Source organism: Haliotis asinina, unplaced genomic scaffold (assembly GCF_037392515.1).
Source record: "Haliotis asinina isolate JCU_RB_2024 unplaced genomic scaffold, JCU_Hal_asi_v2 scaffold_18, whole genome shotgun sequence".
Classification (NCBI taxonomy): Eukaryota; Metazoa; Mollusca; class Gastropoda; order Lepetellida; family Haliotidae; genus Haliotis; species Haliotis asinina.
The window spans coordinates 227018-246330 of NW_027133890.1; positions in this window are offsets into that span (position 1 = coordinate 227018).

Here is a 19313-nt window from a genome sequence, read left to right on the forward strand (position 1 = left end):
GCCCGTGTAATATCATCACACATCATTGCCCCGGTGACACAAACGTGAGGCGACATGGCAGTCTGTATACCGTATACATGACAGTATGAGACCGTGTAATATCATCACACATCATTGCCCCGGTGACACAAACGTGAGGCGACACGGCAGTCTGTATACCGTATACATGACAGTATGAGACCCGTGTAATATCATCACACAGCTTTGCCCAAGTGATACAAACGTGAGGCGACAAGGCAGTCTGTATACCGTATACATGACAGTATGAGACCTGTGTAATATCATCACACAACACCGTACAACAGATGCGAACATGTGACTACACGGTGATTTGTATACCGGGCACATGCCAGTAGGAGTGACTGACTTAAATATTTACATCCCGTCGGCAATATATCAACCATACAACCAAGAGAAAGTCTGCACAATAAACAACGTACTCTTTAAACAGCCAGTCATACTGTGTAACTGTACAAATAGTGAGAAGACACATATCTAATGGTCTGAAAACATGAAGGGACTTTGAAACTGACATAATGGTTATATTTGGTGAGTGTATTGATACATTCAAACGCCAATAAAATAGCATTGATTTGGTTGTGAAACTAGAGATGGTAAGCGAGAAGATATTGTTGTGTATCTAATGACACTGGCACCAGCAACTGCGCCACCATCCTTTGAACCATCTGTAAAGACGAAGACTGGTATGTCTTATATATACTTTCTAGCTGATTAAATTCATGTACATTTAAATGCATTAGTATCTGATATTTTAAATATCGTCATTTTTGGTCAACTCGTGGCGTCACTAATGGCCAAGGAGGGGAAGAATGAAGGCGGGAAGGAGATATTGTTATCCAGCTCAATGAAATCCTCAGAAAGGAGCGGGTTTGGTCTTATTACTAGAGGTGGAACAAGAGAAGACTTCAGTGACACAGGTCCTCAAATAGGATTAAACATCGTTATAAGCATTGGTATATTCATTACGATAAAGTTTTGTGACGTAGAGTACAGAAGAATGGATGCGTAGATGTTTCAAAGGTGGTTTATCAGCCTCGACATGACGATCTCCGCATGCTCCGCCGTAAACGATGGAGTCATAACCCAGCTGGGGACGTATATATACTCCAGCTGGAGTTTTCTTTATGCCTTCTCATCTATACGATCAACCCTCCCATCGTTTGATTGTAGTAACGGATCACAAAAGGTTCTTCAGCAGCTGCTCCTTTTTTTCACTCTCGGTCATCTCTCTGCTCTCTGAAGTTGCTGGACACCGCACTTGTTGCCTGCGTTGTTGCCATTCCTTCTGACCACTGTGAGACCTGACTCGGTGTCTGTGTCTAGGTCATATCTGTCACGTTGGCTGTCAAATCAACATTTTTGACATCACATCTCTCATGGGACATGTTTGAGAAAGATTTGCACGAATCGTTTCTGTGCTTGCTATGTTTTTGTCTGTCAGCACATCCACCAGATTCAAACGAGTGAAGAGGTTGTGAAAAGTCCCAGACCTCTCATACCCTCTGTCCCATAACTGGGACAATATTCAAACGCAGGTTTACATAACAATATACCCTGCAAAACGGTTTTGACAGAAACACACTCACTTTTTGTCAGAAGACATCATTTGTTAGGCAACTGTCACAATTTCAAACAGTATATTAAAGAAGGCCAGTTGACCCATTTCTGTGCCGCATATTTCAGTCAAGTACGTGTGAATATAGTGTCCTGTGAATCTCACCTACTGTTGTAAAGGTAAGTGCCTCCCACAACTGAGATAGTAGTCACTTGTAAGCACTTTTATGTTATGAAATAAACAAATGATTGCTTGAGAACAACTCCTCCAGGATATAACCCTCTGTATAGCTGCTATTACTACCCCAAAGCGGGTTATGGCCATTTAAGTACTCCCTTAATGACACAGACCTTAGATTTTTGGTCACATAATGCTTGAAGATCAATATATCGGGGACAAAACAAAGGTGGAATGTATGAAGACCATATGGTTATTCGTACAGCGACAGCCGGGAGATGGGTGATGGTATGAATTATATCTCAAGTCAAAATTGTCTGTAGTTATAAAGAAAGTTTAATGTAAATAAAGAGGTAATGGGTCTCCATTTTGTATCGATAGCTGAAGATCATTGGTATTGTTGTGGAGTCATCTACAATACCATTGAATTAAATTAGTAGAGTAAGTTATGGTGGCTCAATTGAAGATCGTACACGGAGAGATTGTCCACTGCGCCGTGATGACAATGATGGTGTGTCCTCCATGTCCAGAGGTTCAAATGTGTTGTGAATCTTTATATGGAAAAAAGACGAGAAGACACCTCTACGTTTTTAAGTGTCCTACTTTATTTCGTTTTTGAGTTGTTTCCGCTCTTTGTTCGTGATTTTTTTTATTGTTTGGTTACCTGTTCTGGTTTGAGTTCAGGGGTCTAAAAGAGCTTGATGTGCAATGTAGTACGATTTCTGTTACCATAAACACCGTGCAAGATGTTTGCAATTCGACAGCCCTGATCATCCTTTCAACAAGTAGAGACAGCTGCTGTGTACATATTTAGGAACTATTAACTGGTAACAATGTCTTTACTTCTTTGAAAGATATGCTGTAGGCGTACTTCTATTTTAAAATCTGAGTTTGTCCTTTGAGTGTGTATGCTCAACAGAATTTAAAAATTGATCGAAGCGGATTTAGGATGCACATTTCCACTCTCATGTCAAACCCTCAAGCTTATATTGATCCAAGGCGTGACCTGAGGTAGAAGGTAAACAGGCACGTATTTGTCTTAATGATACCATCGACAGATTGGTCTTTGGCAGTATATTCCACAGTATGCTTGACAGTATGATTGACATATTGCTTGACGAGATGCTAACGGTATGATCAAGCACGTGATGTACGGACATGTGAAGCATGAAGACTGTATGTGGATACAGTGTGGTGGTATTGCTGTATGGAATGATGATAGACACACCTCAAACAGCAGTTGTAGTTTGACTGATTTATAATGTGGAACAATCAAGAATGACTGCGTGATGATTGGTGTGGACAGGCAGTATTAAATGACAAGAGTGTTAAATGCTACAATGGCATGGAAGAAGCTTTTTGGCAATTATTTGGTAAAATTATTATTGATATACCGCCGTAAAAACTCATATATAGATACGAAACAAAAATATAAACTTGATACTCGTTTCAAAGTCAATAATTTGAACATTTTGGAAAATGGGTTTGAAATAACGAGTGTATTCAATTCTCTTGTCATCGAAGATGTTATAGCTTACAGATCATGTTCGTCATGAAATCGGTTCCACCGGAAATACGACTACAATGTCCATGATCAAAAACGGTCAATACCGGACGTGTCCTCCATGGGCGTTCCCAACTGGGATACAACGTCTCCTCATGAATTGGATGATGCGTCTTAACACAGCTTGGGGAATACGCCGCCATATTTGTACCAACATGGCACCAAGCTCCTGCAAGTTCTGTGGAGGGTTCCGTAATTGAAAGAGCCGCCTGCCTAACACATCCCACACATGCGCTATGGGGTTGGGGTCGGGAGATCTTGAGGGCCACTCAGTGATGTTGATACCAGCGTTCATGATTAAATTCTCTGTTAAATTGGCTGTATGAGGTCTGACGTTATCCTGTTGGAAAGTCAGACCTGGGCTATGAGCTGCCATGAATGGCAAAAGCTCTGGAACGAGCACCTGATCCCTGTATAGTGTCGCATTAAGGTTTCCCTGGATGACAATGAGTCGGAATCGAGCACGACCGTTGATAACACCCCACACCATAGCCATACCGCCCCCAAATCGATCCACTTCCTGTACGCAATACTGGGCATTGCGTTCTCCTTGTCTTCTCCAAACTCTAACCCTTCCATCAGCAATTGCAAAGGTTAATGTGAACCTTGATTCATCACTAAACACAACCCTATTCCAATCTCGTTGGGTCCATCTCAGGTGCCCAAAGAAGACGTTGGCGTCGATGGAAACAGGTTAGAATTGGTTCACGATAAGGTCGTCGTGCATGAAGACGAGCAGAGCGCAGGCGATTTCGAATGATGTGGGCAATCCCTCGACCTCCAATACATTCCCAGTGGATGTGGCAGTGACAAACCGAGTACGCAAATGACGTAAGACGATATGTTGGTCATCTGCGTGTGACGTCACACGTGGTCGGCCAGGACGGGGGCGGTCAGCTGTGGTGCCAGTTTGATGGACTCGTGTCTGGAGATTATGGATGGTCTATCGACTGCATCCCATAACCCTCGCAGTGACGGACGTTCCCGTATTCACCGTGCCAATGGCACGTTCACGCTGAATGAGTGGCAGTCGTGGCAATGCAAATTAACGAATAATTAACCATAAAACCGTGTTTTTTCTCAGATGACACTCTACTCTGCTACCGTGAGATCAATTGCACGTGTATCAATAGGTCACGTGACTTGTGGCACGTGGAAACGTGATCTTAGCATGCAGTGCTCTCCCCTTCGCAACATAGGCCCGACCAGTAGAATGAATGTGTGATGCAATGCCCTTGACAATGCATTTATCCATAATCACAACAAGAACTCTTTCAAAAAAAGTTTCAAAATACCATTTGAAAAATAATGAGTGTCACGTTTTTATTTTTGCTGAGTATATATGTAATCAGAACATTACATTCCCTAACCGTAATAATTACTTATAAAAAGTCATGGTAGAAACACTTCGAAGAAACAAACTATACTGTGACCCACCTGGCAGACAGACAAGCTGACAGTGTTCATGTGATGGGCAGTGCATGGTGGGGACCGTCTCAAAAATGTCAAGTGTCAGTATCACTGCTGATCGAGCACTTTAGCGGGATGACAACAAGTGCAACTCCGCTGAAGTTAACTCCGTTTCCTCAGACTGTTATCGTCCTCGATTTTGAGAACACGGCCTTCAGTCTTTTGCCATACTTCTGGGGTAATTCTCGCCAAAGAAGCATACACAAGATATTTAGCGCCTGAGAGTGTGAATGCGGTATTCCTGTGGACAGTGAAAGTATTACAGTTACCTGAGATCAGTTCGATGGGAGCTCACAGTACTGGTGTACGCAGAACTATGTGGCCTTGTTTTGCAGCTAGTTCTTTAGTGATGTACTGGATTGGCTTTTTATGCAACCAGATATATTTTCCATGAACTGTCCCTTTGTTTACTGATTGGCACGCTACCGGAAGTGAGAAAATCCTGCAGCTGCGTCTTGTAAATGTTCATGGTGGGTGTGATGGTAAAATATGTAACATCAGATCGCTGACTCTTTTCAGTACGAGGTCGGTTAAGGCTAAGGTTGTCAACACGGCACGATCCTATTTGAGATGAATAAATGTACGTACACTCATCATGAGAGTAAGGTGCAAGAGTCTCCGAAAGAATAGCGATTGATTTTGACACGACCCCTGAGGTACTGTACCAGAGGAGTGAGGTGTACTACTTTGAGGGCCTGGACCAAAGGAGTAAAGGGTATAACCCTGAGGAACTGGATCAGAGGAGTAAGGGGTATAACCTTAAGGGACTGTAGAAGAAGAGTAAGAGGTATAACCTCGAGGGATTAGACCAGAGGAGTAAGGGGTATAACCTTGAGAGACTGGACAAGAGGAGTAAGAGGTATAACCTTGAGAGACTGGACCAGAGGAGTAAGGGATACCACCTTGAGAGACTGGACCAGAGGAGTAAGGGGTATAACCCTGAGAGACTGGACCAGAGGAGTAAGGGGTATAACCTTGAGAGACTGGACCAGAGGAGTAAGGGGTATAACCTTGAGAGACTGGACAAGAGGAGTAAGAGGTATAACCTTGAGAGACTGGACCAGAGGAGTAAGGGGTATAATCTTGAGGGACTAGACCAGAGGAGTAAGGGGTATAACCTTGAGGGACTAGATCAGCGGAATAAGGAATGTAACCTTGAGGGACCAGACATCATCTCTTATTTACAGTAGGTCCATCTACTGGTGACAGATTGTGGTATCATAAACAATCGTGAAGCGCAAAGTTTTCTTCAAATTTAGTTCAATCTCCGTGGCAAAAAATGTCAATTTTGAGGCTTGATAATGTCAGTCTGATAAACCTGTAGGTTGCTGTGGAGGCATTGAGTGAATACATTGAGTGAATTTTAAAAAATACTGTACGGATCACCCAGACTGAATTGTGATTATGTGCTCACAGTAACGAAATTAGATACAGTATAATACATCAATGTGGCAGTCTGGACAATTAGCGGGGGAGCAGTACTTTAAAGTATCGCATTTCCTGTGAAAAGGACAACACCATTACAAATAACTATCTTGCGAAACAATCTTAACTGCCTTATATCGACTGTTAACGTTGTCGGTACAAGCAAAGCTAATGGAAAACATATGCCGTATTGGAGATGAAGTGTCGTATCCCTGTCTCACGTACGGCATAGCGTAAATCCTGGTGTTTGGTGGTTGGCACCTGGCGGCTGGCGACTGGGGTCATATGGTTGGCTATTGGTTATTAATTTACATACTTTTATTTTGCCTTCAACAACTATTTAGAGATCATTTGATAGACAGCCTGATACCACAGTGAGAGGGTTAGTTAGCAGCTAGGAGGTCTGAAACGGGTTAGCTGTCAACTGACCCCAGAAAATAGTTGTGATGTAGAATGTACAAGTAAACTTGTAAAATATATGTGATGAAAGCAAAACAAAAAACGACGAACGATTTTGCTTCGCATATAGACGCAGTTTAATCAATCATGAACACACGTTCTACACCACCACCAGAAGAAATGAATTTTGGACATATGTTGTAAAGAATGTATTCCTGCCACAATGTGTAATGAGAAAGTTGTTTGGGAAAATGGCAAATTTGGATCGGCCATTCCTAATAATATGTGTCAGATTGCACTGAAAATATTCTAGCTGTTTGTTATACTTACTCATTCCAACTGTTTCCTTGACTCTCGTGATGAGTGTACGTACATTGTGAACCTTCATACCACAGTAAATTAACATTGTATCATAAGAGTAATGGTTGACTATCAAATCATAACACCTTATGTGAAATATGCTTTAACGTGTGCTGTTTATATCATGTCATATATGTACACATATGTAAAACGTTCCCCCGAAGAGAATATCCATTCACTGGTGCATTGATCCGAGCGCCATGGGCAAAATATATCATTGAAACTTTTATGAACACATCTGAAAAATAGGTGATGACTTCAGCTGTTTCGTAAAGCTAAAAAGAAAACCGTAATATTTTTGGTGCTGACAACACTGCACAACATGCACCACGTGATGACAGCCTGGAAACAAACCAGAAAATAAATAAAAGTGATTGACCATATAATAAACACAGTAGGACATTTAGAAATGTTGTCAAAAATGAAACAGTGCTATAATTTTTAATATTACACATTTCTGTAGCATTGTTATATTCGGTATATACGAGGATATATGAATGGATTTGCAGATGGCTTGTGTCTGTTGAGACGTTTTGTTTGTTTGTTGTTGTTGTTTGTTGTTGTTGTTGTTTTAGGCGGGTGCTCCCAACATATGCCTTCTTTATTGTAAGTATACTGGATACCAATCACATCATTGTTTGAGGTAGCACATTCTGATTGTCAAGAAGTTTGGACGCTTGACCATGACACTTCTGTTTTATGGGCAATTGAGTGAATGTGTCAAGCAAGGCATTTAATGTATTTTAAACCCGGCCCCCAGCCGCCAAACGCCAGGTTTTACACTATGCCCACGATTACTGGGTAGAAATTATTCACATAGCAGGGTGACAATTACCCCACTTTATAAATGAAAGAAGTACTTTAAATACGATGGTCGATTCTTCGGGGAAGTGACAATAAAAATACAAGGTCATAGAAAACCTCTGTCAACCTGCCAGGGATTGAGCCTATGTAGCAATTCACCCTGAAGGTAAAATGGCTGTGTATGTTGATACCTGCAGCTATGTGCGTTAAAACATGTCCCTTTTGTATTTTAGCAGTGGGTCGTCACAGACTCCACATCGACAATGAATGCAGAAGTATTGTCAACGCGTGGTATATGGTGTGCGTCGACAGGGGAATAATAAGCTCATGATTACGATGAATATTACGTTGACGATGACGAAGAGAAGTTTAGTTCGAACTTCATTAGTTGATTTCTCAACACATGACAAACAAGTAGAACGAGGTGAGCGGACTTCCAAATCAACCCCAGGGCCTCAACCTCTGTAAAGATGTGAGCATCTCTCTCTCTCTCTCTCTCTCTCTCTCTCTCTCTCTCTCTATATATATATATATATATATATATATATATATATATATATATATATATACGTAGATAGGGACAGTGGGAATCTCGTTAATCCATTCATGCGCGTCACTAATTAGATGACGAGGCATTTGGCTACCTTAAGAGAGTCATAGTTACTCCCGCCGTTTACCCGCGCTTGACTGAATTTCTTCGCTTTGACATTCAGAGCACTGGGCAGAAATCACATTGCGTCATATCTATCTATCTATCTATCTATCTATCTATCTATCTATCTATCTATCTATCTATCTATCTATCTATCTATCTATCTATCTATCTATCTATCTAGATAGATAGATAGATTCTATCTATCTATCTATCTATCTAGATATAGATATACATATAGATAGATATATATATATAGATAGACCTATATATATACATACATACATACAGTTTTTAACAACAATGAACAGGCAAGGATTCAACAATGGACAGATAGAGAAACAATAGCACTTCTTTCTACGGTTGATGTGATGACAGACACATGGCTGTCCTGAAGTAGACACTAACAGTATCATGAAAACCAGATTCAAAACGTAGTGTGTAGTATTACAAGTTCTTTCCCACTTATGTTCACGGTTACAGTGACATGCAGGGTCCAAGTAGAGGGCGTAGTCTTAGTCAACAGTTGACAGGAGAAATATAAGATCTGTTTCTACAATCACATTACAAGCGATAGTCTCATTTAATCTTAAAGACCCTGAGTTGAATGCATGTAGTGATAATTGCTGTTACATAACCAGGCGTGCTCGCCATGGCACATGAGTCTGTAAGTACTTGAGTATAATGTAGGTCTAGCGGACAATAAATATTGTATATGGCGGGGAAATCCCTCCTACTGAGCGTCTAGGTTATAGTGACACACCGCTTTAAAATGCAACTGTTGAGGGTGAAATTTTGTTTGATACACCATGCTGATGCCCGAGCTTACAAAGATCCATTTCAATCGTAAAATACTCGCATCCAGCAGAAGGCGTTGTAAAAGAGTTTAACCAGTCAAAAAAATTCATTCTGCAAACAGGTAGGCACTGTGAACTGAGTGACGATATTGATCACTAACGATACCTTGACAGCACGTTAGTGGTAATTCACAATTCCTGGGAATCTGGTGTGACTAGTAAATCGTGACCACAATGCATGACCATTGTCACCCAGACATTGTCATTACCATTGTCACTTACGTTACATGTGCATTGTCACACCGTTTGGGGGCGCGGTGGGAGAGCTGGCTAAAGCTCTAGGCTGGTGATTCAGTGAGGTTGAGGTGTCGGGGTCGAGCCCACCTGTGACCAGGTGTGAAAACCTTGGAGTCACCTTTGTGTGCCGACGCCTTCCGTGTTGTCACAACCCCCAGTGTACAGTACACAACCCTATGCACTTAAAAGAACCCATGAACCCGTTGGTATATGGTTTCCACATGAATACGTGCATACACCTAGTTGCGGGTACAGCGATGTGCAGTGGACAAAGTACTGTGACTATGTGTCCCAGGCCACCCAGCTGTGAATGAGTACCTCGTTAGGACGAGAACGCCACAATACCCACGTGCGCCTAGTAGGCAAGAGTTGTATACTCCCCAGGGAGTTGAAATTGGTAATACGATGTGCCGTTGGGATTAACATGGCGTGATCGAGGGAAAAAATACGAACGCCTTGAGTATGCACTAGTGCATGGATATGTGCGTATATAAATATCCTATGAATATCCTATGTGTTTAAATCACGAACATTGACAAACGACGCATGCAAGCGTGCAGTTAATGTTGCTCAGTGTTTTTCTGTTGACGTATAGATGGGAGTAGCTACGTTTGCTGCATGTAACGTGTTTCCCAGAAAATTGAAACTAGGTATGATACTGACCGTGTAGGCATAGCAGTAAACTCACTCACGTGGAACCTGGTTCTGACCAGGAAGTATTCACCATAAGCATTAGACTCACCCCGGCCAGCCCCTGAACATGATAAAGATCAGCTCCGCCATAACACATATAGACTTAGGTGAGACGTCGTGCTCCGCCATTACACCGTCGACATAATGGAATTAGATGAGACGCCATGCTTCACTATAACACTGTCGATATGTGGACAGAGGCGGTACGGCACAGCATGGATGTCAACACCCCAAATCAGCAGAGTGCACATTACAGTTGTCCATGACAATTCACTTCAGAATGAATGCAATTCGCGTAAATAAGTCCTTACAAAACACAGTGGCAGTGCAGAGTCAATGGCAACATACTAGATATGTATCAGCAAATGGCCAAGATCACTAGATATTCTAACACAAAGAATGTACACAGGAAGCGGGTTGTATTTCACACGTTGGACTTTGTAAGCTGTGTGTTTTCCATGTCAGTGTGACCCGGGATGTATTACAGGTAGAATATCCGGAAAGAAACAGTGCGTGACCACAAACATCCATTGTATCCCCATTTAAAACCGACAGCTTATTCCATGTCATTTTGGGTTTGAGTTCAATATGATGAAACCCACTGAAGCCTCTTGGCTCCGGCGACGGAGCAAAACAATTAAAAATACATAAGAATGAAGATTTTTATGGATATCAACTTCTTTATATGAGAACACAACGTTTCGGAGTTAATGCTTACTCCTTCATCGGCCGAGTTAATGCTTACTCCTTCATCAGCTGAGTTAATGCTTACTCCTTCATCAGCTGAGTTAATGCTTACTCCTTCATCAGCTGAGTTAATGCTTACTCCTTCATCAGCTGAGTTAATGCTTACTCCTTCATCAGCTGAGTTAATGCTTACTCCTTCACCTGATGAAAAAGTAAGCATTAACTCCGAAACGTTGTGTTCCAAAGAAGTTGATATCCATAAAAATCTTCATTCTTCTGTATTTCACTTCTAAATGCCCTTCAAAAAAATAAAAGTACACCTTCAATGATGTGGCTATCATTTTCAACTTTCTGAACTCCCGGATCAACCCATGCCGAACAGCAAAATAAACGGTGCTCTGTGTTTGTCGGCTTTATATATTGAAGACAGGAACAGGATCATTTAGTTTTGCGAGATTTCAATTTCTTCGAGACTTGCGTTTCTTTTATTGCTCAGTTCATATTATTCAGCATTTGCTTGTTCCAAGTATATAATGGTTATTAGTACTGCCACTATTGCAGAAATGACCTCCTTTGATATTAAATATAAACATTATGCATGCATACAATTCTCAAACGTCATTTCACGACAGTAAACTGAAATTTAAAAAACAAATGGTAGTAATTTCAAGGGAGTGATACCCTGACTTCATTGAAGTCTGTCAGTAAACGTTTCTCCGTATTCACAGCAAATGGAGTTGTGATGAGAATTATGTTCTATACTCAGTACAGTTTAAACACTGAGTGACACGTTGTTTTAAATGCATCCTAAGTCCTGATCCAAAGAACTGATCCTAAGTCCTATCCTATGCTCCCTTTTAATGCAACATAGGTACAGGGACATACATCGTCTGCGAGATACTGTTGTCATAGCTTCCTGGTGAGAGGGTCCTGGACCTGGTCCATGACTGGAATAACACCAGAGAACTGCAGAGAGAGGATCCGTAATTACTAATGGTGATACTTCCAATATTTCCACAATAGAAAAACCAATAAAATCTAACTCATCATCATCATCATCATCATCATCATCATCAACACCCAACTTCGTCAATCGCCTCTACCGTGTCCCATCTACAACTTCCACGATACACTATAACACAAGACGCCACTACATGGTGGGAAGACTTTGAATTATGGACAACGCTACAACAAGCTTCCAACCAAAAGGTTTGCCTGATTCCTTTCCTGCCTGAAGGCCCAGCAAACCACTGGCACCAGTCACTGTCAGACGCACACAAGTCCGACCAAAAGGCTTCCCTGATGCTTCCTTTGCTGTTTGAAAGCCCAGCAAAACACTGACACCAGTCACTGTCAGACGAACACAAGTTCGGCAGGTCAGGTCATGTTGACTTGACAGAGTCAGAGGACAACGGAGACGGTGAAACATTTCCTCAGCAGGTGCAAGGGGCCACATTACAAGCAGACATCCCTTGCAAACTATTGGTCGCCATAACAGTCAACGGACTTCTACCGTCACTCAAGCAGTGGGTGTTTTACAAAGAGGCCAAATCCATAGAAGAAGTACTGTGACCTCTGAAGTGAACCTGGTTGACCAATTTGAAAAGCTGTCTGGTCTTGTGAAGTCCCTCCTTGAAATCAGACAGGAACCGACAGTAGCTGCAGCAGCTCCTGACTACACCAGCCTTGAAGTCATTGAATTTTATATCCCTTTTGACAGCTATGTGATTGACAAGATTCAGGAAAAGCATGATAAACATTACCCAGATTGTCACAAGGATGCGCCTTTGAAGTGTCTCGCTTGCATCCTTCTGACAATCTGGGTAATGCAGATGGCTGCTGTGTTGGGGAGCCTTCATATTATCCCGAAAGCTCTTGGTGGGTTAGACTAGGCAGTGTTTCCAGGGAGAAGTCCCATTCGCTGTATGGGCTGCGTGTAGAGGAGGCGAGTGCCCTGAATTGACGATGAGTCTTACCAGCCTGCCTCTCTGCTGCCCATCTGTCTTAATCAGTAAAAGAAAATAAGGGCATTTGTATTGTAGTTGAATTCGACACCACCGAGGGGATGCTTGAAGCGCTATAATATGATTATTATTACCCCGCATAACTGACGCAGCCTGCGAGGGACTAGAAGGTAAATAGTCACATGAATTATTTCGCCGGGTACCCATTTTCTGCTGGCTGAACAAAGGCAAATTGAACAAATTCTCTTGCCAGATCCCAGGTGTCACGTCGGTCAATGTTGGGCAGAACAGGCGTCCTAGAAACTTTCAGGAGTCAAGCGCCATAAATCACGCCTTTGTAAACTGTTCTTACCTTCATTTCTTAGATGAATATGAGGCCTCCTCCACCCACAGTTACCCAACGATTACACGCTGAATGCTGACATGTCATTGCTGAATGCTGACATGTCATTGCTGAATGCTGACATGTCATTGCTGAATGCTGACATGTCATTGCTGAATGCTGACATGTCACTGACTATTGCTAGAGATGCTTGTTGGCCTCCATCAACTCTCAACCGTTTTGCCAGGACACATCAACAGAGTACTGAATTAAAGCACCGTCAGCAATGAAACTGGCCACAAGTTTTGACTCATAGGGAGGATACTGCCCTTCTCAGAATCACAAGACTCCATCCATTTATGTCAAACGTGAAACACAAAGTGACATCGTCGTTTGTCCGATAGAACATCCCGACGTTGCCTAAAATCAACGGAATATAGAGCCGGACTACCCAGTTGTAATGATTTTATATGCATATATTTTTACAAAACATTCTTTTAACAAAATTTCTTAAATTATCAAACTCATCGGATCACTTCAGTGAATCATTTAAAAATTATTCATATAAAGTAATTTACTCATTCTTCTGAGTGTTCTGAGGAGTGAGTGAGTTAATATTTATCGTCATATCGGCAATATTGCAGCCATATCGTGACGAGAACAAGTAGTATTGACACTGTAGAATAAATGAATATAAGAAACTAAAACCCTGTTGACGACGAACAGTAAAACCATTAGTATATATCACAGGTATCCATTTGAGACTAGTGATTAAATCTAAAACAGTTTAACTATAGTGGACAATACAATATAAGAATGGGCTATAGATTGCCAACAACTGAAGGTAGATCACCACACTAGGGACCATGGAGACTTATATTACTTTTGCTACCTGCATGGACCCTAGCTGGATTTACATCAACCCTTCAGCCGTTAGCAATTTATGCACATCTGGCCATACAAAAGACACATATACTACGATTAAAATAGCGGAGAGATTGAATTCACTTTGAATGTTTGTGGACTTACGTACCCTCTCAGGAGGACAATAATTTTACAGCACTTTAACCTCCCTCGAGGATACAGCCACTAACAATCTCAGTTATCAATTCAAACTTCCAATCAAAAAAGATTGATCTGTTTACAAGTCTGTTATCCAATCTAATTGCTAGAATTAAACGAGAACTTATGTTATGAAAAAGGTCCTTCAGAGTTCGTGATTTGAAATATTTATCCCTTGTGATGGAATATTCCACACAGTCAAACAAGACATGCTTGACCGTGATTATTTGATCACAAGGGATACAAAATGGAGGATCTTCACCTTTCAGTATATATGCGTGCAGCTTGTGTGGCCAATACGACATCGTCGCGTGATGACCTCTTGAACTCTAGACTGACAACTTAAATAGGTATAACCAATATAAGGTTTTATGGCATGTAATTTATTTATACCTACTTCTTCTGCATCAGATCGCGGATATAAGATCTAATGGTAGCTTTATAATCAGTGTAAGGGATAAGAAATGGTGTCACAGATTTGTTGAGTGCTACCTTAGCAGCAGGGTCAGCAAGTGTGTTACCAGAGATTCCTACATGGCTGGGTAACCAGAAAAAGACGATGTCGCATTGGCCAGTAGCAAGATCATTATACAATTCAACAATTTCTTTTAAAAGTGGATGTTTACATGATGAGTTTCTAATAGTCTGAAGGCAATAAAGAGAATCTGAAAAGATGACATATCGTTTATACTTAGGGTGCCTATTAATATATTTTAAGGCTGTTAATATGGCGTTTGCTTCCACTGTGAAAAGAGAGCTGTTATCAGGCAATCTAGAAGATATCGTTCTGGATCCAATGACAGTGGCACACGCCACTGTACCACCATCCTTGGATCCCTCAGTAAATAAGGATTTATGTGTATTGTATTTACTACGTAATTGATTACATTCTTGTTTATATAATTGTAGTTCATTAGTTTCTGATTTTTTAAATGTGGTTAGTGCTAGGTCCACTTGGGGTCTAACCAACTGCCAAGGAGGAGAAGAAATAAGACGGGATGGAGCTATATTATCTATCTCAATGCCGGCAGCAGATATATACTGTTTAATTTTCAAACCAGGAGGCGGAACGAGAGAAGATTTCCTCTTGTATGAATCCTCACAGAGAGGAGTGAAAACACGTTTATATGCAGGGTTTGACTCATTGTTATATACTGTGACGCTAATTTTATACGGCGCTGCTCAAGAGATGGTTCATCGGCCTCGACGTACAAGCAGTCAACAGGTGAAGTTCAAAAAGAGCCAAGACAAAGTCTTAAACCTTGGTGATGGACAGAATCAAGTATTTTAAGTTGCTTTTGCAGGCTCCACCATATACGATGGAGCCGTAATCACGTTTTGATCGTACCAACGATCCGCATAAGTGAAGGAGGGTAGTTTGATCCCCTCCCCACTTCGAATTGGAAACAACCTTCAATAAATCAAGAGCTCTCTGGCAGTTACGTTTAAGGGATTTAATATCTGGCAAAAAGGTTAAATGTGTGTTCTGAGGAAACATGTGCCCCTGGACCTAGGCATGGAATGAAGAGTTTAGTTTTCAGGCGAAATTTGTTTCTCACACGAACTGTCTCAATGAAGTGAACTCTAACATGTGCATCTGCCATCACCACTATGTGTATGACAGTTCAGTTTCAGTTTCCAACTTAAATATTATAGCACAGATCTTTCTCCATTTTACTCAAATTAAATACACCTGTAATAAAACGCCACTGATATATAGTTCAAAAGAAGTGAAGACGGTTATAACAATGTTTTTAATGAAAATCTCTCTACTCCCGACATGTTTTATGCTTCACGGCACCGCGTCTTTAGCCTCCCTGGTACTCTAACAAGCTCCCGCGGGATAACCGAAATATACATTTTAGCCTCCCAGGTACTTCTCTAATTAGCTCCCCTGGGATAACCGAAATATACGTTTTAACCTCCCAGGTACTTCTCTAATTAGCTACCATGGGATAACCGAAATATACATTTTAGCCTTCCAGGTACTTCTCTAATTAGCTCCCACGGGATATCCGAAATATACATTTTAGCCTCCCAGATACTTCTCAAATTAGCTCCCCCGGGAAAACCGAAATATACATTTTAGCCTCCCAGGTACTTCTCTAATTAGCTCCCCTGGGATAACCGAAATATACATTTTAGCTCTTCCCAGGTACTTCTCTAATTAGCTCTCCCGGGATAAGCGAAATATACATTTTAGCCTTCCCGGTTCTTCTCTAATTAGCTCCTCCGGGATAAGCGAAATATACATTTTATTAATAATAATATAATAATAATAAAACTTTATTGCCCGACAAGGGAATTCCTTTCACAACAGTGAGGCATACAGCATGGTTAAAACAATTCAAGCAAAGAGACTCGATCACATTAAAAAATACAGAAAAAACAAATGAATAAACGGCATGAGAAAGATAACCAGTGTATATTGTAAGAGACTGGTAGCCAGATGCCTTTAACGTTGTGGCTAGGTCTAACCTTCATTTAAAAGTTTAATGCTAGCGGGTATAAAAGATGATTGGGACCTCTTTGTGCGCACTTTAGGGACGAGGAATCTACGTCCAGAAGGTATAAGCTTAAAACAAGAATGTAGGTCATGAGACGGGTCGGATAAGATTTTGTTCGCAGACATTAAAACACGCTTCTCATACATATAACAAAGGGGGTGCAAATTCGTGCCGACAATTTTTGAACAGGTGGTTACAACTTTTTGCAGTTTGTTTTTGTTTTGAAGAGAGAGGGCACCGAACCAACACTGAATAGAGAACAATAAAATAAATTGGATACAGCAGTTATAGAAGATATTCAAAATGGTGTTGTCAATGTTAAAAGATCTGAGCCTTCTCATAAAATACGTACGTTGTTGACATTTCTTGTATGTAGCCTCGGCATTGTGGGAGAAGGTGAGTTTACTGTCTATGATAGTTCCGAGATACTTGTATTCAGTTACAGTCTCTATCGTTTCACCAAGGATTAGCAAAGGGGCACAGTATGAATTTTGCCTAAAGTCAATTACCATCTCTTTGGTTTTCCTAGTGTTGAGCTGAAGGAAGTTTCTGCTACACCATGTTGTAAATGCCGTGACTTCGGAGCGATAGCCTTCTTCAGAGTCTGTTATGAGAGCAACTAGTGCATTATCATCAGCGAATTTGACTGCTGAACAGATCTCTGTAGCGCTCCTACAGTCGTTGGTGTACAGAATGAACAATACTGGGGAGAGCACACAACCTTGTGGGGCGCCAGTATTGATAGGAGTGACGTCGGAAAGCACGTTGTTGACTTTAACACGTTGGGTTCTATGGGAAAGGAAGCTGGAGATCCACCTGATGATAGAAATGTTCACGGAGAGATCAAGAAGTTTCTGAAGGAGAATATTCTGCTGTATGGTATTGAATGCAGAGGAGAAATCAACGAACACGATGCGAACGTAGGAGCGTGGTTTCTCAAGGTGTTCATACACTCTGTGAAGGAGACTCAGTGTGGCGTCCTCTACTCCACGCCGTGGCTGGTAGGCATACTGGAGAGGATCCAGTTTGTGGCTGACGTCACTGAGGAGGAAGTTGAGAACGATTCTTTCAAAACACTTCATCAACACAGACGTAAGTGCTACAGGTCTATAATCATTCAAACAGGATGGCTTGGATTTCTTTGGCACGGGGATTATTTCAGGAAAGTTTCCAGATCTTAGGGATACAATGGTTATCCATGGAGCGTTGAAATAACGTGCAGATGACGTAAGCCAGCTGATCACGGCACTCTTTGAGGACAATGCTGTCCGCTGTTAATTTTCCGAAGACAACGTGTGACGTCACGCCTTCCTGGTAGGTACTTCTCTAATTAGCTCTTCCCGGTACTTCTCTAATTAGCTCTCCCGAGATAACCGAAATATACATTTTAGCCTTCCTGGTTCTTCTCTAATTAACTTCTCCGGGATAACCGAAATATACATTTTAGCCTCCCAGTACGACACCTCATCCTCAGGCAATATGGCAAGGCTGGCGTCAAGTTCGACGTCAGTGTAATGAAAAGTCCACTGGCCGGATTTTCTTTCTTCTTGAGAAACAATGGATCTGCTGTGTAGCGTCATAGAAATATTGCATAAAGCCAGTGAAATAACTTTGCGTATGTACCGTTTAGAGGGAACTGATGGACGATGAAGGGGTGCCTGCTCCGTGACAGTAAACTTGACTTTGTAACGATCAGACAGATCTAAACAGTTAACGGCACATCACTAACATCTTAGGTAAGACCGCGTTACAGTGACAGCCATCGCCATACAAGGTTAGACGGCGATACTTCAACACAATGTGGATGTTCCGAGATGTCCCGTGCAACTACTGGAGATATGAACTGACCTTCTGACACCTTTAAACCTTGCATGTGACAGGATACTGTTTAATCACATTTTGTGAATGTGTGGGTACTACTGGACATGTTCACACTTTTCACACTGACGTCATCACCGATCTTCAGTAATCGATTCATACAAGTTTCACAAATTTAATTTGTTTCTGAAGATAGTCATGCTATCCGTTTGAGGTGAAGTTTATAGTTTTGAAAACGACAGCGTGTATCATCACACTGGAGATGTTTACGTCCCGTGATTCCATTGATACCAGTTTTGCGTACTACCAGTGAACGTTCACAAAGCTCCAAGTTTTCACCATGTTGTGAATAGGGTCAAACTTCCTGAACAAAGTTCAACGTGTAACATGCGTCTAAGCTGTGACATTGCCACACGAATCCGTTGAGATACCTCAATAACAAATGAATCCTGAAATTCGAGATTGTGAAACTGATTTCATTTATAGCAAAATGTCAATGTATCATCATATTTCAATCTTGTCTTGTTAAACGTGGCTATGTATTTCAGGAACGTGAAAATGAATATAGTTTGTAATTACATGTTTGGGCAAAGGAACATTTTTTCAAACACACGTGACTGTATTCTTTCCTGTCCCTTTTCAACACAAGGAAACAGAAACTAATTCAGTGGCCACGGAATAACAGTTAGACTTATATACCAGATGCGATATCGCCCCACACGCATCTGTCTGAATACCG